Below are 21,383 nucleotides of genomic sequence, written 5' to 3' on the forward strand. Positions count from 1 at the left end.
ATTGCCTTAGTTCTGATAGCAAGTATTATAGAAAAAGGAACACTTATTCACTGTTGATGAGAATGTAAATTGGTACAGCCACTATAGAAAACAGTATGAAGTTTCCTCAAAAAATTAAAAATAGAATTATCATATGATCTAGCAATTCCACTTTGGGAATCTTATAAAAAAATAAAATGTATGGATACAGCAAAGAGACTGGTGGTTGTCAGAGGTAGGGGGTAAGGCAGGGGATAGGTGGGTGAAATGAGTGAAGGTGGCCAAAAGGTACAAATTTCCAGTTACAAAAGAAGTCAATCCTGGGGGTGTAATGTACAGTATGGTTACTATAATGATACTTTACTATATATTTGAAATTTACTAATAGAATAGTTCTTTAAAATTCTCTCAGAAGGAAAATAAAAATCATCTCAAAAAGTTTTCTGCACCCTGATGTTTACTGAAGTATTAATTATAATAACCAAGATAGGGAAACAACCTAAGTGACCATCAATGAATAAATGGGTAAAGAAAATGTGGCATATATACACAGCAGCATATTATTCAGTCATTAAAAATGAAAGTAACCTGCCATTTGTGACAACATGGATGGACCTTGAGAGGATTATACTAAATTAAATAAGTCAAATAGAGAAAGACAAATATTGTATGATCTCATATATGTGTGGGATCTTAAAAAAAAAAACAACCTCTCATGATATAGTGCCCATGATATAGTGCCGGGAGCCAGCTGACGAGATCCCACCCATGACAGAGTCATGAGGAGAAGACCTGACGAGCAGAGCAACTCAGGCCTCAGGGATTCTCGGGAGGCTGCCTCAGCACTCACCTTAAAGATGATATCTCTCTTTCTGATGCTTGCTATAATAAACCTCTTCTTATTTTCTGTGACTTAGGCAAAAGGCCTTTCCTGATTCCCTTCTAAAACAGATCATTCTGAAACCTCAAATCAACAAGGCCCCTGAACGGTAGCACCCTAAATAAAATTATCTGGGATATAGAGTATGCTGATCTAAATTCCTTTTGCTAACATATTGGTTTGTTTAATAAATGTACCTGTGCCTTTGGAGCTAATGTGCATGACTGCTCCCTAGTAATAAAACAGCATTGAGAGCCTCCGCACAGAAAGCCCCTATGGGCACAAAACCCTTCGCAGGAAAAAAGGCTTGTTAGGAAATATAAAAAATATTGCTTTGTGAAACTGTTACTTAATCTATATTTACTATGTTTTTACTCTTAACGTATTTAGCCTATATAATGAAAGCATAATAGTTAGAGATTTATATAAATAGAAGTTTAGCTTTAATACAAATAATAAGACAATTGTTGATTTAACTGATGATTCTTACTTAGAGCTGAACTTCAGCTTGCTGTTCTATGACTTTATGGAACCACATTCTTTTCTGTCAAACTCAAGGCGTAGAGTAAATTACCAAAAACAGGTTTTACCTTAAAACTTCCTGTTGATGAATTCTTTCCTGATGTGCCCGATACAAAAGTGTTCTGACTGATCAACCCTTATCAATGGAGAGTCACAAGGTGTTAGCAGGCCACCAGGCCAGAAGATGATGTAAACAAAAATGAGGCTTTTTGTAACTAAAGACATGTAAACGGCTTCGATGAGAGTCGAAACTGCTGGCCCATTAAGCTAAATTGATAGGCCCATTAAGATATACCCATTAAGCTGAATTGGTATGTCCCTTAAGCTGAATTGGTATGTCCCTTAAGCTGAATTGGTATGACTCTATACTTTACATTTGTTTCTATATACCACTAAAAATATAAAAGCTGTCTTAAAAAAACAATAGAGAGAGTAGACACTTGGAAAACGCTAAGACTCGCTATGCCTTCTCATTCGCATCGCCGACGCCGTCCATCCTGAAGGAACCCCTGGACCTGCTGGAGCTGGACTCCGGCAATATAGCAAAGAGATTAGTGGTTGCCGGAAGCAGAGTCGGAGTGAAATGGGTTAGGGATGGCAAAAGGTCTAAAATTCCAGCTACCTATTAAGCAAAACCAGGGAATGTAATGTACAGCATGGGGACTATAATTAATAATACTCTATTATATATTTGAAAGTTACTAATAAAGTAGTTCTTAGAAGTGCTCATATAGTGATGGGTGTTACCTAACTTTACTGTGGTGATCATTTCACAACATATCAATACATATACATATATTGACTCTTTATGTGTTAAACCTAAAAACTAAATAATGTTATATATCAATTATATTCAATTTTGAAAAAAAGAAAAGAGAAAAAAATCAATAGCAATTTTATATAGTGGTAAATGAAAATTTTAAAAGATATTTATAATATCATCGAAATTAACAAAAGCTAGAAATACCTCCAATAAAATATGTATGTAAGGCATTACACTGAAAACTGTAAAGCAATGTGAAAATAAATGAGGACTCATAAAAATGGAGAGTTATACTATGCCAGTGGATGAAGAGAGCTAGTATTTTTTAGACATCCATTCTCCCCCAAATTACTCACAGATTCAAAGCAATCTCCATCAAAATCCCCGTTGCTGTTGTTGTTGTTACTGTTGTTTTTGAGATTTTACAAGCTGAATCTAAAATTTATATGGAAACTGGACAAAAAAAACCCAACTCAATTTTGAAAAGTAAGTCAATGGGGAAAGAATCCTCTTTACAATAAATGGTATTGACACAATTTCATATCAATATGTAAAACGCAAAAAGGAAAAAAAACCTCAATCCTTACTTTACATCATATATAAAAATCAATTCAAATGGGGTATAGACCTAAATCTAAGAAGCAAAAGCATACAACTTCTAAAAGAAACTTTAGACAAACACCCTTACCTTTAGATTAGGTACAGATTTCTCAGGACATGTAAAGCACTAACCATTGAATCTGACTGCTGGCTGCTTTCAAGCTCCACCACTCCCCTTTCCCCCTACCCACATCTGGGCAAGCTGATAAGAAAGCTTGGATTCTCCTTCCTTTAGCACTGATGAGCAGTTCAAATCATGTAATCATCATCCATACAAACAAATCATTAACCAGAGCCCCACCACCTAACTACCATATAACCACAAGCCCTCCCTGACTGAAAGCAGGACTTGCTTTGGGACTTACATGGGAGCCTACCCTACTTTGCCTAGAAGACCTCATCATATAAGTAATAAACCTTTCATACTTTCTTGGATGTGTGTGCGTTCATCAGTTTTGATATCTGAACCAAATTTTGGGTGGAGGGTTCCAACTCCCTCTGTGGGGTGACCACAACACCATCTTCTCTCTTTCCCTTTGAGGTGCTAATATTAGTATATAACTCACTTAATACTATAAATACTTATATATAGTACTTTTACCTTTAAACCTAATGCTTACCCAAAGTACCTGAAGCACGTTACTGTACCAACTAATTCTTCATACAATGTTCATGACTGGGCACTCATGTCAGTCACGGAAATCTTGTAGTATGTTTGTATGTACATACACATTCCCGTATAAGCTTGCATCTGGTTAGGTTGACGTCTGCCCCACTTACTGGAGCACTTGCAGTGGCAAGATGGATCATTATTTTTCCCCTTCTCACGCCTTCCTTGATATATCAATACTTTATAACCACTTGAGATTTTCCAAAAACGTGGCCAAATTCATGGAAGCATATTGTACTTTGGGGGTAGATCTGAGATCGAATGCCTGCTTTTTAACTTCAAATCAAACTGCATTTCCCCTTGGGAATAGCCAACCTGGATATTATAGAATCTGACAATATAGTATCTCTAAAGAGACCCCAATAAACTTATGGGATTCCCTAGTGGCTCAGCTGGTTAAAGAATCTGCCTGCAATGCGGGAGACCGGGGTTCGATCCCTGGATTGGGAAGATCCCCTGGAGAAGGGAACAGCTACCCACTCCAGTATTCTGGTCTGGTGAATTCCATGGATAGTATAATCCATGGGGTCACAAATAGTAGGTCTTGACTGAGCGACTTTTACTTTCAACAGACTTATGCCGCGTACGCCATTTATATTGAATTCCATATGAATGGTGCGTTCTTTGGATTGCGAAAAACGTCTGCCTGCCCAGTACCTGCCATTTATGTCCAAGCTAAGAGCCCGTCCTAAGTTAAAGATGTGCTTCTTTGAAGCCCCACACAAGTGACTCATCTATACCAAAGTAAAAGCCAAGAGGTTTGTTGCCAGTATTACAGACAGATGAAGCATGTTTTTGTTGGAATTTTTTTAAAGACTCAAAATTTTCTTAACTTTTAATTGGTATTTGAATCTTAATGATCTAATATTTCCATTTTTATTGAAAATTTATTTTAAATAGGACTTTAACACCCAAAGCTAGAACCTTTAGTTGAAAAATGAATTCATGCGCTATACCCAAACATGAAGACTGTTTCCCCACCCCACCAAGGTCTTTCCCAGCTCCTCTCAATCACATCCTGAGCTGGCCCAGTTGTCAATGCTGACTGCTCATCATGGCTCACACCAAATATCATAAGACCCTTCTTTTAGGCTCACTCTTTTCTCCAGTTCACTTCTGTAGTTGCTAGCATATGATGATAACTCCTTTTTTAAAAAGCATATTGGAAAGTTCATTTATGCTAGCAACTTTTATCTCACCTTTTATCTCATTTTTCTAATTGATTTCTGCTACTTCCAAGAATTTATTGATTCTTTAACACCACAAGGGTTGATATGAACATACAGAAAGCACTGGAAGTAACTGGATATCCAGTATGACTTCTTCTAAATAATAAGGGATTCAACTTCTTTAAATTGACTGGAGAGTTCAAAACTGAGTTAGAAACCTTGCATTCTTCTAGTTAACATTCAGTATCAAAGATGGCACACAACCTCATGACTCCAGACAGAACTATGCTTGCTGTAGGATACATTTCTATTCCATGAAAGGCACTGTCCTGATTTTATCAAAGAAAATCAGGGTTAGTCATTTAATACCAAAGTATCTAGCCAGCTCATCACTGAATTTGAATTTTAAACAGAGATCACTAAAGACTACTTACAGAAGTCTATAATTTTACAAAATTGGGAACCAATGCTTACAGAATAAGTGATGTGCTTCAGATAATAAAACTACTTGGTGGCAAATAAGACTAAAACTCAGATTTTATGATTCATACTGCAGCGGTCTTTAATCATTACCCTTTCATTTTATCTTCCCCAAAAGCATCCTCTTGATCACTTCTGCTCACACACACAATTTCCCTTAGGAAATAATTCCTTCCCTTTTCTGTCATGTGGACCAGGCAGAGCTGACTCCCCCTCCAGCATCAAGAGTTGGCATGTGACACAGTTCAGGCCAATCAGAGCCAAAGAACAATCAATTCTAGAACAACATTTCTGGTTCACATAGAGGTATTATCCCCACTACTAAGGTTGTTGAGAGGATATATTGTTAAGTCTGGAGCTACTGGCAGCCACCTTGCCACCTTAAGGAGCAGGTCTGCCTTAGAATGAAGTCAGCAAAGAAAAGCAGACAGCACAAGACTGAGCCTTGATAATAGGGTCTGAGCACCTAATACGGCAGCACCTAAGAACCATAAGCTCTCACTAGCCAATGAATTCTCATTTTCCTCAAGCCAGTGTGAGTGAGACTTCTGTCTCTTGAGACTGAAAGTTCTAAGTAATATAACTTGCAACTATACCATATCAGACACAATCAAGGATCAAGTTTTATAAAAAGGAAAGAAAGTCTATCTAAACTAACCAGACATTCTCTACTCATTGCACAGATCTCCCTATCCTCTTCAGTGTAATGTTCGAAATAATATAGAGTGTTGAAGATTATATTTGGGAGACTTCCCAGGTCTCCAGTGGTTAAGAATCCACCTGCCAATGCAGAGAATACAGGTTTGATCCATGGCCCAGGAGAGTCCCACATGCCTCACAGCATCTAAGCCCATGAGCTGCAGCTATTGAAGCCCCTGTGCCCTAGAGCCTGTACTCTACAACAAGAGAAGCCACCACAATGAGAGGCTCTGCTCGCAGGATCTAGAGAAAGCCTGCATGCAGCAATGAAGACCCAGTGCAGCCAGAAAGAACAAAATTGTATTCTGTTTTGCCTTAATTTTGAAATAAATTAGTCCTTTTAATTATGGGTGCTGGGCCAACTGGAGTGCAGAGAACAGGAAGCAGTGTCTGTTTCTCCACATCATGGAATTGAAACAAGGAAATTCAAGCCAGAGAATATAGTAAGAAATGATTTTTAATGGTTTTTTAAAAAAGATTTTTAAAATCTTCTTACAAAACACTATGTACTTAAAAAAAAAAAAAAAACAATATGTAGAGACAGAGAGTAGATCAGCAGTTACTTAGGCCTTGGGGAGATAGAAAGTTGAGGGAGGTGATAGCTGAAGGTTGGAGGGTTTCTTTTTGAGACGATAAAGATATCTCAAATTGATTTTGGTTATGGTTGCAATACAATTATCAATGCACTAAAAACCACTGAATTGTAATGATTTTAAATGGAAGAATTGTAAGTTATCCTACCTATAGGTGCATTGAAAGAAAGTAAAAGTGTTAGTTGCTCAGTCTAATGGACTATAGTCTGCCAGGCTTCTCTGTCCATGGAATTTTCCAGGGAAGAATACTGGAATGGGTAGCCTTCTCGACCCAGGGATCAAACCCGGGTCTCCTGCATTGCAGGGCGATTCTTTAACGCCTGTGCCACCAGGGAAGCCCATAGGTGCATTACACTTCAGAAAAGTTGCTACCCAAAAAATGAAATAAAAGTTGCAGTCTAAGGATTGTACTCTTTATGGACCATATAGCATTTTTTTCCTTTTAATGTGGCAATCATACCATAAAATTTTATATAGAAAAAAAAATAGAGAATTCGGTCTTGACTCTACCAGAGTTTTTCAAACTTTATTTTGATTAAGCCTTCCCCAAAGGCTACTGGGTAAAGAATCCATCTGTAATGCAGTAGACACAGGTTCTATTCCTGGATTGGGACGATCCCATGGAGAAGGGCATGGCAACCCACTCCAGTGTTCGTGCCCGAAGAATCCCATGGACAAAGAAGCTTGGCTGGCTATAGCCCAGAGGGTTGCAAACAGTAGGACACAACTGAACAACTACACATTCACAATACAAACAAACAAGCTGGATTTAGAAAAGGCAGAGGAATCAGGAACCAAATTGCCAACATCCATTGTATCACAGAAAAAGCAAGAGAATTCCAGAAAAAATATCTACTTATGCTTCACTGACTACACTAAAGCCTTTGACTGTGAGGATAACAAAAAACTGCAAAATTCTTCAAGAGATGGGAATACCAGACCACCTCATCTGCCTCCTGTGAAACCTATATGCAGGTCAAGAAGCAACAGTTAGAACTGGACATGGAACAATGGGCTGGTTCCAAATTGGGAAAGGAGTATGTCAGGACTGTATTGTCACCCTGCTTATTGAATTTATATATGAGAAATGCCAGGCTAGATGAAGCTCAAGCTGGAATCAAGATTGCCAGGAGAAATATCAATAACCTCAGATATTCAGATAACACCACACTAAAGAGCTTCTTGATGAAGGTGAAAGAGGAGAGTGGAAAAGTTGGCTTCAAACTCAACATTCAAAAAATGAAGATCATAAAAAAAAAAAAAAAAAGAAGATCATGGCATCCAGTCCCATCACTTCATGGCAAATAGATGAGGAAGCAATGGAAACAGTGACAGACTTTATTTTCTTGGGCTCCAAAATCACTGAGAATGGTGACTGAAGCCATGAAACTAAAAGATGTTCATTCCTTGGAAGGAAAGCTATGATCAACCTAGAGAGGTATTAAAAAGCAGAGACATCACTTTGCCGACAACAGTCCATATAGTCAAAGCTATGGTTTTTTCAAGCAGTCATGTACGGATGTTAGAGTTGGGACCATAAAGAAAGTTGAGCGCTGAAGAATTGATGTTTTTGAACTGTGGTGTTGGAGAAGACTCTTGAGAGTCCTTGGACTTCAAGGAGATCAGTCCAAGACCAGTCAATACTAAAGGAAATCAATCCTGAATATTCATTGGAAGGAATGATGCTGAAGCTGTAGCTCCAATACTTTGGCCACCTGATGCAAAGAGCTGACTCTTTGGAAAAGATCCTGAAGCTGGGAAAGATTGAGGGCAGGCAGAGAAGGGGGCGACAGAGGATAAGATTGTTGGATTGCTATGAGTTTGAGCAAATTCCAGCAGATAGTGAAGGACAGGGAAGCCTGGCATGCTACAGTCCATGGAGCTGCAGAGGTGGACACAACTAAGAAACTGAACAACAACAATATAGACTAAATCATTTTAGGTTCATTGGTAATGCCACATCTGCACATTTCTTGCTAAGGTGGTGCTTCTGGCTGTAGGTAGGATGGATAAGGTGGTCATACAGGCTAAGCCATGGTGGACTGGCTCAGAGAGCAAAGCAGTGACTCATTCAGATTCTTCTCCTTGGGGCAAAAAACACTGGTTAAGGTCTACTAGGGTCAAATTTTAGAGATACAGAGGTGGAACTGGTCTGAGGTCATCAAGGCTTCTGGATAAGTATCCCATATATCTCATTACATGCAGTGGCTACTGTATATCCTGCAACTACTGAGGCAAATGATTGAAGGTTTGGAATGAGTCAATATAAGGTAACATCCTCAAACTTAAACTTCATGGTAAATTTCTTTGGCATATTTTTAACCCTAGGCCTGAGACCTATCCATTTACATAAACTGTAAAAATTTCTAAGAGTGACTCAGAGGAAGGGAAAAGGAAGAGGACCCAGCCACCAAAGTTTATGTTATGATGAAGTTCAGGGATGAACTTGGACATGATCCACGAATGGGCTTCAGTGGTCTATAAATTGGTCGTTTTGAGACACTGACCAAGTAATCCTTTTATTACACATTACAGGTAGGAATAATGATGTCTAAACGTAGGATGTCAGCCCAAAGTTACAAGTAACCTAGCAGTCACAAGCAAACAAGAGGTGGTCAAATATTATGTGAACTTCCTATAACCATGGCTTAATCAATTATCCATGTCTTAGATGTTTCTTTGTCAAGGCTGCATGGAAAGTGTTTGGCCATGCTTATCTACCTGGCACTCAATCTAATGAAAAGGATGGTTGTAAACACTGTTTGGAATGTGTTTCGAGAAGGGTTGTCAAATTCTGGCTCTAGAGAATTACTGAATCAAAGATGCAATCACTTGTTGAAATGGAGCTCTGAATGGCCTCTGTGTGCAGACCCAGACAGTCAGAGACTCTACAAATTGAAAGTTAAAAAGGTCCCATTTGTTTATTTTTGCTTTTATTTCCAATATTCTGGGAGGTGGGTCATAGAGGATCCTGCTGTGATTTATGTCAGAGAGCATTTTGCCTATGTTTTCCTCTAGGAGTTTTATAGTATCTGGTCTTACGTTTAGATCTTTAATCCATTTTGACTTTATTTTTGTGTATGGTGTTAGAAAGTGTTCTAGTTTCATTCTTTTACAAGTGGTTGACCAGTTTTCCCAGCACCACTTGTTAAAGAGATTGTCTTTTCTCCATTATATATTCTTGCCTCCTTTGTCGAAGATAAGGTGTCCATAGGTGCATGGATTTATCTCTGGGCTTTCTATTTTGTTCCACTGATCTATATTTCTGTCTTCATGCCAGTACCATACTGTCTTGATGATTGAGGCTTTGTAGTATAGCCTGAAGTCAGGCAGGTTGATTCCTCCAGTTCCATTCTTCTTTCTCAAGATTGCTTTGGCTATTCGAGGTTTTTTATATTTCCATACAAATTGTGAAATTCTTTGTTCTAGTTCTGTGAAAAATACCATTGGTAGCTTGATAGGGATTGCATTGAATTCTATAGACTGCTTTGGGTAGTATACTCATTTTCACTATATTGATTCTTCCAATCCATGAACACGGTATATTTCTCCATCTGTTTGTGTCCTCTTTGATTTCTTTCATCGGTGTTTTATAGTTTTCTATATATAAGTCTTTTGTTTTTTAGGTAGATATATTCCTAAGTATTTTATTCTTTTCATTGCAATGGTGAATGGTATTGTTTCCTTAATTTCTCTTTCTGTTTTCTCATTGTTAGTGTATAGGAATGCAAGAGATTTCTGTGTGTTAATTTTATATCCTGCAACTTTACTATATTTATTGATTAACTCCAGTAATTTTCTGGTAGAATCTTTAGGGTTTTCTTTGTAGAGAATGCTTTTGCACAACAAAGGAAACTATAAGCAAGGTGAAAAGACAGCCCTCAGAATGGGAGAAAATAATAGCAAATGAAGCAATGGACAAACAATCTCAAAAATATACAAGCAACTCCTGCAGCTGAATTCCAGAAAAATAAACGACCCAGTCAAAAAATGGGCCAAAGAACTAAACAGACACTTCTCCAAAGAAGACATACAGATGGCTAACAAACACATGAAAAGATGCTCAACATCACTCATTATTAGAGAAATGCAAATCAAAACCACAATGAGGTACCATTTCACACCAGTCAGAATGGCTGCTATCCAAAAGTCTACAAGCAATAAATGCTGGAGAGGGTATGGAGAAAAGGGAACCCTCTTACACTGTTGGTGGGAATGCAAACTAGGACAGCCACTATGGAGAACAGTGTGGAGATTCCTTAAAAAACTGGGAATAGAACTGCCATATGACCCAGCAATCCCACTGATGGGCATACACACCGAGGAAACCAGAATTGAAAGAGACGCGTGTACCCCAATGTTCATCGCAGCACTGTTTATAATAGCCAGGACATGGAAGCAACCTAGATGTCCATCATCAGACAAATGGATAAGGAAGCTGTGGTACATAAACACAATGGAATATTACTCAGCCATTAAAAAGAATATATTTGAATCAGTTCTATTGAGATGGATGAAACTGGAGCCCATTATACAGAGTGAAGTAAGCCAGAAAGAAAAACACCAATACAGTATACTAATGCATATATATGGAATTTGAAAGATGGTAATGATAACCATCTGGAGAAGGAAATGGCAACCCACTCCAGTATTCTTGCCTGGAGAACCCCGTGGACAGAGGAGCCTGGTGGGCTGCTGTCCATGGGGTCGCACAGAGTCGGACACGACTGAAGCGACTTAGCATTAGCAATGATAACCCTATATGCAAGACAGAATAAGAGACACAGATGCATAGAACAGTCTTATGGACTCTGAGGGAGAAGGTGAGGGTGGGACGTTCTGGGACAATAGCATTGAAACATGTATATTACCATATGTGAAACAGAATGCCATTCCAGGTTCGATGCATGAGACAAATGCTCAGGGCTGGGACAATGGGATGACCCAGAGGGATGGGATGGGGAGGGAGGAGGAGGGGGGTTCAGGACGGGGAACACATGTAAACCCATGGTTGATTCATGTCAATATATGGCAAAAACCACTACAATATTGTAAAGTAATTAGCCCCCAACTAAAATAAATAAATTAATTTAAAAAAAAAAGAAAGTTAAAAAGCTGAGAATCTTAAATCAAGGGAGGATGGCTCACCTCCCCAAACCTCCAAGAATAAAGTGCAAAGAAAAAACTTTGAGTTAGACCTATGGAAAATGAAAAGTGAATTTTCATATGGGTTGGAGAAGACTCTCACATGGAAGGATCTACCACACCTAAGATAGAAGAGTAAACCTCCTTCCAAGCCCTTTCCTCAGCTCCTCTCAGGTCCTATCTGACTGCATCTTCCTTTCCTTTATGACATTAAGTTTCCAGCCTTTTCTCCAACACTAACAATCTCCACTTTTTTTTTCTGCAGTGGCAACAACCCAGCTTGCTACCTGGGAGGAAAATAGATCTTAATAATCCTTAAAGTAAATACTGCTAATACAAAAGGATTATTAAAATAAATCCACTCTGTGTTCTGTTGACCTTCACAAAGTTTCCTAAAAGAAAATATCATTTTCTCTGAAGAAAAGGAACCCTGAGAGACCAATGGTAGCTATGTAATGAGTGGAAATTAAAACTGTTGGAACTGAAATCTTGGTCCTCAGGGTTTTACCTCTAAATGGAGAGCAAAATATTAACCTTCAGAAAGGATTAAAAATCACCAACTATGAAACATCTAAGTACTGGTCATCTTAGTGCTTGGCCATCAGAAAAGTCTCTTGGAGGGGCTTATGTTGGCAAGGGCTCTATAACTTTAGTTTCACTCACAACTATTTACTAATATTTCTGTATGACATTGTGAAGTCTAGAGTGAATTTTAATGAAGTATGAAGAGTCTTAAACATGTTTGCTGGACTGCAGTCTATTGTGTAGCATTAACAATGAGATAATAAAGCTAGGTATAGCTAGTTGATGGACTGTATTAAGCTTCATCTGAAGAACTTAGCAATAGCATGAAACAATCGCCATTTTGATCAGTAAGTACATTTCTCAGGAAGAATGGTGATTCATTTTTACCTTATAAGATAGAAGCTCTGGCTATACACTGTTATACTTGAATCTTGCAGTAGTTTTCACCCCAAGTTACTGAAATGATGTAAGAGGTTTTTTAATGGGGGGTAAACACTTCAAACGGTTCCACATAACATAATACAGCCATAGTCCATATAGTCATAATCCAGCCATAATTAACTGGAGTCTCAAACATTGGGAAACAAACACAAGGACCCAAAGTGAAGAAATGCTACAGTCTGAATTTGTGTCTCCTCAGATTCTTATGTTGAAACCTAATCCCCAGTGTGATGGTTTTAGGAGGAAGCAATTTGGGAGGTGATTAGGTCTTGAAGTTAGGTTTCTCCTGAATGGGGTTAGTGCCCAAATAAGAGACACTAAAGGGCTCCTTTGTCCCATCTGCCATGTGAGGCCATAGGGGTAAAAAACCGCTATCTACGAACTAGTCCCTCATCAGACATGATTCTGCCAGTGACTTCATCTGGGACTTCCCAGGCTCCAGAACTGACAGAAATAAATTTTGTTGTTACAAATCACCCACTCTACAGTATTTTTGTTTTGGCTGCCCAAAGGGACAAAGATAAGAACCTACACTCAAAGTAGTGTATTTACTGGTTAAGATGAATTAGACAATACAGCAGGGTTACCTACTTCCCTTCCTCTTCAAACACAGGCCTTGACTGTGATTTACAGACTCACTGGCGGTAAGATAACCAGGTGGAAAACTAAGGCCCTGCACCAAGACTACTAGGTACCAAGTATGTGTAGTTTCCTGACCGTAAAGTTATTCCTGCCTAAGGGAGGGAAACATGTTGATGGAACACAGCATTGTGCAAATATGCAAAATGTGAAAATGTGCAGGATGTACAAGATGCAGTAGCATCTGTTAAGCTTGGGAAATAGGGAATGGGCATCTGGCCCCCATGATATCATGGCAAATAGAAGGGGAAAAAGTGGAAGCAGGGACAGATTTTGTTTTCTTGGGCTCCAAAATCACTGTAGACAGTGACTGCAGCCATTAAATTAAAAGATGCTTGCTCCTTGGAGGAAAAGCTATGACAAACCTAGGCAGCATATTAAAAAGAAAAGACATCACTTTGCTGACAAAGGCATATGGTTTTTCTAATAGTTATGTATGGATATGAGAGTTGGACCATAAAGAAGGCTGAGAGCCAAAGAATTGATGCTTTTGAATTGTGGTACTGGAGAATACTCTTGAGAGTCCCTGGACTGCAAGGAGATCAAACCAGTCAATCCTAAAGGAAATCAACCCTGAATATTCACTGGAAGGACAAATACTGAAGCTGAAGTTCCAACAGGTTGGCCACCTGATGCAAAGAGCTGACTCACTGGAAAAGACCCTGATGCTGGGTAAGATTGAATATAAAAGGAGAAAGAGGGCAGCAGAGGATGAGATGGTTAGACAGCATCACTGACTCAGTAGACACGAATATGAGCAAACTCTAAGAGACAATGAAGGACAGGAAGCCTGGCATGCTGCAGTTCACGTGGTCACAAAGAGTTGGATACAACTTAGCTACTGAACAACAACAACAACAGCAAGTATGGAAGAGATCCCCAAAAGCTTGTGGAGTGAATGAACAACAATTTTCCCAACTGTGCTTGAAATTGGGCATATGAGACAGTAGATTTAAAGAGTGAGTAGCTGATTAGCAATCCAGGTATGAGGTGGTCACCATTTGGCCCAGCTTAAGGCCCTGAATTAGAAGATTGCAAATGGGGAGAAGGGTCAGCACCCATTACTATTTTAGACACTAATGATAACAACCCAGCCACAACACTCTCCATTCCATGAGTCCCAACCCAAAGCCATCTCCACAAAGGCTTTCCTCATCTACCCACTTGCCCTATTATCTCCATCCACGTGGCTCTGTACCTCTTCTGTAATCCCACAGACTTGACTTGTGCCTCTCCTAGGCCACCTTCATAGTCTCCCTTGTTCAATGTTAAACATTCCTTGAGGGCAGAAAACCATCTGTATATCTCCCTCTGTGCTTTATACATAACAAATGCTTAATAAATATGTATATATGTATACATACATATATACATATAAAGTATATATATATATATAGAAGAGTAAATATGTGTGTGTGTGTATATATGTGTGTGTGTGTGTGTGTGTGTGTGTGCGCACATGCACTCAGTCATGTGCAACTCTTTGTGACCCCTTGGACTGTAGCCCGCCAGGCTCCTCTGTCCATGGAATTTTCCAGGTAAGAATACTAGAGTGGGTTGCCATTTTCTCCTCCAAGGGACCTTTCTGACCCAGGGATCGAACCCACATCTCCTACAGCTGCATTGGCAGGCAGATTCTTTACCACTGAGTCACCTGGGAAGATAAATATTTTATTTATATATATATATATATTTTTTTAATTAAATGAAGGATAACTTACTAATAACTTAAGAAGTCTAAATACGAAGCAGCCTTGGAACGAGAGGTGGCATTAACAGAAAAGGCATCAGTCACAAGATCATCTTTCTCTGTTCTTACTATATCCCTCCAGAGGAAAGCACATTTATGTCTTGTTAGTTCCACTACCCAGCACAGTCCATTCTCAGTGACACCTTCTTGGCACAAAATCATTTATCTTCTCTCAGTTTCTGCTATTCTAAACCTTCAACACACAAGTCCCTTCCCCAGTTCTGTTCTCTCCTCTTTTCTCATTTTAGCCAGTTTAAACCATAAAGCTCCACACTTCAAAGCAAAAAATGAGGCTGCCAGATGAAAATTCCCTCATCTTCCTGTCCTCTTTTCTCAACATCCCAATACAGCCACAGTTGTACCAGCACTTCACCATGAAAATGCACTGCCCAGGTTCCCCACTGCAGCAAGCAGAATCCCTGAGGACTCCAGCTGCTGCCCCTGGGGGGTCCATGTCTGCGCTGCTTTGAGGCCACACTGCCCACATGCTGCCCCTCAGGCAGGGAGTAAACATGGAAGAGATACTAACTGGCCCATTCCTATGAGACACAGAACTTCTTTAACTAGAGACTCTGGCACTCCATAGACTTGCCCAAAATTGTGTTAGAGATGAGACACGTCCTGCCTAATCCCCTCTCCTTTCACAGGTATCAGATCTCCACCAAGGTCTGAAAGCTCTCCCCAGCCCCACTCGCTCGTCCTTATCCTTCATAAATAGGTGTTTTCCCCAGTGAATCTTACATACCCAATCACGTCTTACTGTCTGATTCTTGGAGAACCTGAACTAACATATTTATCACAAAATAAGGTTTTCCCTGTCACCCATATGACTGCCCAGAACCTAGCGTCTTTCCATGACCTGCTTGGTTTCCTTGATATCCCCTCATTATGGTTCTTGCCCTTAATCCCACATGTAAACAAATAAAAAACCTTCATTAAAAAAAAAAAAAAGAACCACCTCTAGCAACTGACATCTCTTCCCATGTCTTTTCATCCAGCTTTTTCCTCCCCTAATTTAATCAACCAAAATGTGCTCTGTGTTCACTCTATTAATGAAATTGCTATTTCCCAAATTGCCTATGATCTTCTAACTCCCAGAACCAATGGGCAGTCTTTAAGCCTTAAATTACTACATTTCCATGTTGTACTTGTCACTACTGGTCATTCCTCTCCTTCCTCCTCCTGCCCCCACCGCTGCCACCACAAAAACACTTTCTCCTTCCAGGGTCCCCCCAAAACACCAAGTTCTTTCAGTCTTCTTTCTACTCTAGTGGTTGCTTCTCAGCTTCCCTTGCTGGGAGTCTCTATTGGTTCAACTCAAAAGTTCAAGCACAACCTCCCTTTGAACTTGCTCTTCTACTCACTAAAATTTTCCTGAAGAATCTTTTCCAACTCCCACGGTGTTAACAACCAATATGCTGCTGTTTACCAAAAATTCATATCTATGTTGTGGCTTGTAAATACTTTGACCTATTTGTGAATTGACAGGCAATTGCCTCAAAGTTGCCATGGCCTCATCTGAACCTACGTCTCCTTTAACTCCACTAGTTCTTATCCTTGGTTCCTTATCTCAGTTGTCAGGAGCATAAAGACACAAGCTTGAAAGTTACCCTTATTTCTTCCCTTCAGTAAGAAACTGCATGGATGATAGTTTCTGGCATAAAATGTTGAGCTCATTTTTCTACATCTCAATTTCAAGTGGTAATGGGATGTCTAGAATCTCTGGATAGAAAAGGTAGGAAAATCAGAAAGAAGCAAACAAGGGAAAAGCATAAAATTAAAGTTGAACCAATAAAACTTAAAATTGGAAAAACTTCCTGTTCACTTCTCTGCCGTTAGACAGATATGGAAATAGTTTTATTTCCAATTTACTGATGAATAGCTTAGACCTCGAGTGATAAACCCAAGGTCATCCAGCAAGTCTGTCATAAAAGGGAAACTAAGACCCAGGATTCTGATATATGAGTGCAGTTCACGTCATGCTACAAGATGGTGGCCAAAGGGAGAAAGAGAGTAAATGTACAGGAGACCAGGTCATTCAGCAGAGGCTGCCCTACAACAGTGGAACACAGACATCTTTCAGGGAGAGCTCACTCTTCTCACTCCATGCATCTCTGAACACAGGGCTTAATCTCAAGCACCACCTGGCAGACAGTATGGCATCTATAGAAACAGATCAAAAGGCAACTTCATCTCCTCCACTTGTTACCTGAAAAAAATCAATGTTGTCTTCTTGGATGATAATCCACCCCACTACCACAGAGTCTGAGAGGCTACTTGGGTAAGTCATGAACATCTGGGAACACCACTTCATATGAGCAACTTCATCAGCTACAAGAAAATCACGGTGGGGGGAGGTCCATCTGCCCTAAACCTGACAAAACAAATTCCAGAGAATGAAACACTGTCTGACAAAACATGATCATTGATTTCATTGAAGTGTTGGAGACCATGCTGAAGTTATTACAAATTCAATTTTTAAAATCATATCAAATCACAATATTGTAGAGTGGGCTCACAGCTGAGTCTTAAATTAGGACTTTTTAATAAACTACATTTTGGCCAGCCATGCAAATAAGCACACTAAATTCACTGATCTTAGAAAAAGAACTTTTTTATACAATAGGTAACAATATCATGTGCTGACATTCTCAACATAGAAGGCCCTGTGAACATTTTATCGATTTAATCTTCACCCCCACTATAATCCTGTGGGGGTGATTACTTCTTTGAATGTGAATAAAAGACCAAGGAGGTTAATTTTCTAGAGCCACAGAGAACTTAATGTACCACAAAGAAGAAAGGCTGGAATTACAGTTTGGATATTTCTAACCTCAAAGATCTTGCTCTTCCATGGTGTTCCAAGATTGGCTATAAAAAGATTATGACCCTTTGGTTGATGATCCAATCTCTGGCTTAGGGTTAATTGCAGTTGACCACCACCATGTCCTCTTCATCTCTCACCTTCTCATACATGCACAAAAAATGTAGAAGCAACATGGTAACTACTTCGTTACTTCAGTTCAGTTCAGTTCAGTCATTCAGTCATGTCCGACTCTTTGCAACCCCATGGACTACAGCATGCCAGGCCTCCCTGTCCATCACCAACTCCCGGAGTTTACTCAAACTCATATCCATTGAGTCGGTGATGCAATCCAACCATCTCATCCTCTGTCGCCCCCTTCTCCTCCTACCTTCAATCTTTTCAAATGAGTCAGTCAAATGAGTCAAATGAGTCAGGGTCTTTTCAAATGAGTCAGTTCTTTGCATCAGGTGGCCAAAGTATTGGAGCTTCAGCTTCAGCATCAGTCCTTCCAATGAATATTCAGGACTGATCTCCTTTAGGATGGACTGGTTGGATCTCCTTGCAGTCCAAGGGACTCTCAAGAGTCTTCTCCAACACCACAGTTCAAAAGCATCAATTCTTCGGCACTCAGCTTTCTTTATAGTCCAACTCTCACATCCATACATGACTACTGGATATTTACCTAGGTCAGCTCTGTTGACAAATCTGCATCTTCACATTAAGATATTTTGGCTTCATAGTGGCTTGAGGCTAATGCTACTATAGGATTATAGATGAGGCACCATCCTCTCCAAATTTATCCCTATGTAAACACTGTAACTTTATTTTCTTCCTTTGTTTATACAAACCTAGTCATTTTAGGATTTTTTAGGGAGTGGAATTTTTTCAGTGTTATTGAGACATTTATGTAAAATGAACTGCATTCATTTAAAGTAAAATTCCACGAGTTTTAACAGTTGCATATACTCATGAAACCAGCACTATAATTAAGATATAAACATTTCCATCACCATACAATGGTTTTTTTTTTAAATCATTTTAGATTGTTATATAGCATTATGCTTTCTATTTACATATTATTTCTGTAGGCCAGTCTACTACTTAAAAAAAAGTATTGTGAACATTTTTCTAAGTCAGCAAATACAGATCCAACACATTCTTTTTAATAGCTTCACAGAAGTCCATCTTATATATGTACCATAATTTATTCACCCATTTCCCTATTGATGGGTTTTATTCAGATTGTTCCAAGGTTTCCCCTCCTCCCCTCCTCTATTTTATCCTGTATTTTATCTCTTACTGTATATGCCAAAATCATTACTAATATGTGATTTCTTTTTCCTTAAAAGAAATTTGGGGTTTGAGTCATGGATATATTTTCCCCCACATTTACTTTCTTGGGTTGCATACAAGGAAAGAATTATCATTCAATTGTTCATTTAATCATTGAGTCAACAATATTACCAGCAATCGGAAGAGATTTGTAATTCATGAGCAAAGAAGAGAGCTCTTGATTCACTAAGAAAACAGACAGTTTTGTGAAACTAGCCATTTATCTGTCAAAGTGAACCACAGTGAGAAACCACTATGTACCGTCAATTATTTTCATTTATGCTTTAAAAAAGTTTTTTTTTTGTATTGGGTATAAGGTTGATCCATATTTTGCTATATTTCAATTAGCTTTTGACAAAGCTAAGTATATGAAAATATAATCAAGAGAATTAAAAGAATGAAACTAAAATGCATAGTCAACCCAGATTTTTTTAAATGAAAGTCAGGAATTGAGAAAACAATGAAGGAGACTTTTTCTTAATATTTTTTCCCACTGTTATAATCAATGACACAGTAAAATCTTTATACTCTGTATTTGAGCATTACCAATTATGTTTCTGCAGGAGAGATTCCTGGAAATGATTTGGTTGTGTGAAAGGCATAGGTGTTTTAGAATTATGAGTTATAATGCTTTAAAGGGGGACTTCCTCTAAATGAGTATATCTCAGAAACTGGTCACTCCTTCTTACATTGAGGAACGCTGCTGTGCCTTGCAGTGCAGTGACTCCAGGGCCTCAGGGACAGGATGCTGGTCCTGGAGGCAGTTGCAGAGCCTCGAGCCCTCTCTAGCGCTCTGAGGAAGCTCGGGGAACTGAGACAGCACCCGCAGGGCCCACCTGCCGCTGCCCTGCCTCCTGCCCCGTGAGCCCTCGGGTGTATCTGCTGGCTTTCTAGGCTGAATCTTCCAGCTTCCAGCTGTCCTGTCTATCCTTCAACACACCAGACTTAGGGCCTTCCAATGTCTGTTTCCTCAAGATTTTTGGAAGGCTGGCCACTTCTGCTTATTCACATAAGAGCTTAAGACATAAACTCCTCGGGGAGGCCTTCCCTGGCTACTAGCTGCCCAACAGCATTACCTTCCTTCACACCCTTCCTCTCCTTCAGGTCAAGATTATCTCACAGAATTTGCACTACCTGAATCCCATTGGCTCTGGAGGCAAAATCCACCTGCCTTTTCCACCCACTACTGACACAATAGCCAAGGGGGTTCCCTATCAAATCCAAATCACTCTCCTGCTCAAAACCCTCAGACTGCTTTCTAGAGCTTTTAGTTGTGTGCTGTGTGTGCTTAGTTGTGTCCCACTGTTTGAGACCCCATGAACTGTAGCCCACCAGGCTCCTGTGTCCATGAAATTTCCTGGCAAGAATACTGGAGTGAGCTCACATTTCCTCTTCCAGGGCACCTTCCTGACCCAGGGTTGGAACCCACATCTCCTTTGTCTCCTGCACTGCAGGTAGAATCTTTAATGTGCTGAGCGACAGTATTTTTTTTTCTTTTTTTTAAATTTTGGCTGCATAGCACAGCCTGCCAGATTTTAGTTCCCCAACCAGGGATCAAACCCATGGCCCAGTCTTAAACACTGGACCGTCACGGAAGTCCCTAGAGTTATAGTATCTTATGGTCATTTACTGGGCTCTATCTCAGCTCCAGGCTATGGCTCCATTCTTTCTGTTCTTTCCTGAATGACTCCCAGAGGCCACAGTGCCTCCTGCTCTTCCTAAATGTACCAGGAACTTCCTTTACCTCCAGTTCCTCCCACTAGAACACTGAACTCAGACATTCATGAGACTCATACCCTAGCTTCCTTCAGGCTCAGATCAAAAGGACACCCTGCACCACTTTGCTCTGCCTTTTATTTCTTCATGGAATTTATCGCTAGCTAAAATTATTTTGCTTACTTATTATGCATTGTCTCTCTACCAGTAGAAGGTAAGTTCTAGGAGGGCATGGACTTTTATTCTCGTTTCCCTTTTGTCATCCTCAGAGGCCAGCACATAGTCACTTTTCAATATATATTGCCTGTGAGCACAGTGAAATTATACTTGTATCTCTCTCCCTCAACTATAATGTAAACTTCTTGGAAACAGGGATACCATGTCTCTGGTTTATCATTGTCTCCCTAGTATCCATTTCTGTCCGTGGCATCTGACAGATTCTAAGTATTTATTAAAAGAATATAACTGTGACACTGACAGAGTTTGGGATGTAATGGTGATCATTTCTGTCTAGATATTTATTTGAACAACATTTAGTTTAAAGGGATTTAGACGGTAAAGCATCTGTCTGCAATGCAGGAGACTCGGGTTCGATCCCTGGGTTGGGAAGATCCCCTGGAGAAGGAAATGGCAGCCCACTCCAGTATTCTTGCCTGGAAAATCTCATGGATGGA

General features: G+C 39.6%; 1 long non-coding RNA gene across 1 annotated transcript in view; it reads right to left on the reverse strand.

Moving 5' to 3' along the window:
- Positions 1 to 17,819, reverse strand: part of LOC145524843 (uncharacterized) — a 61,399-nt gene extending 43,580 nt beyond the window's left edge. Inside the window, exons 1-2 of the long non-coding RNA XR_014067878.1 lie at positions 17,689 to 17,819; positions 17,065 to 17,229 (exon numbers count right to left, since the gene is read on the reverse strand). This is a non-coding gene — a long non-coding RNA (uncharacterized LOC145524843). The remainder of the gene's footprint in view (positions 1 to 17,064; positions 17,230 to 17,688) is intronic.
- Positions 17,820 to 21,383: the final 3,564 nt, after the last annotated feature.

Source organism: Giraffa tippelskirchi, chromosome 10 (genome assembly GCF_054371585.1).
Source record: "Giraffa tippelskirchi isolate mGirTip1 chromosome 10, T2T-mGirTip1v1.2.pri, whole genome shotgun sequence".
NCBI classification, from domain to species: Eukaryota; Metazoa; Chordata; class Mammalia; order Artiodactyla; family Giraffidae; genus Giraffa; species Giraffa tippelskirchi.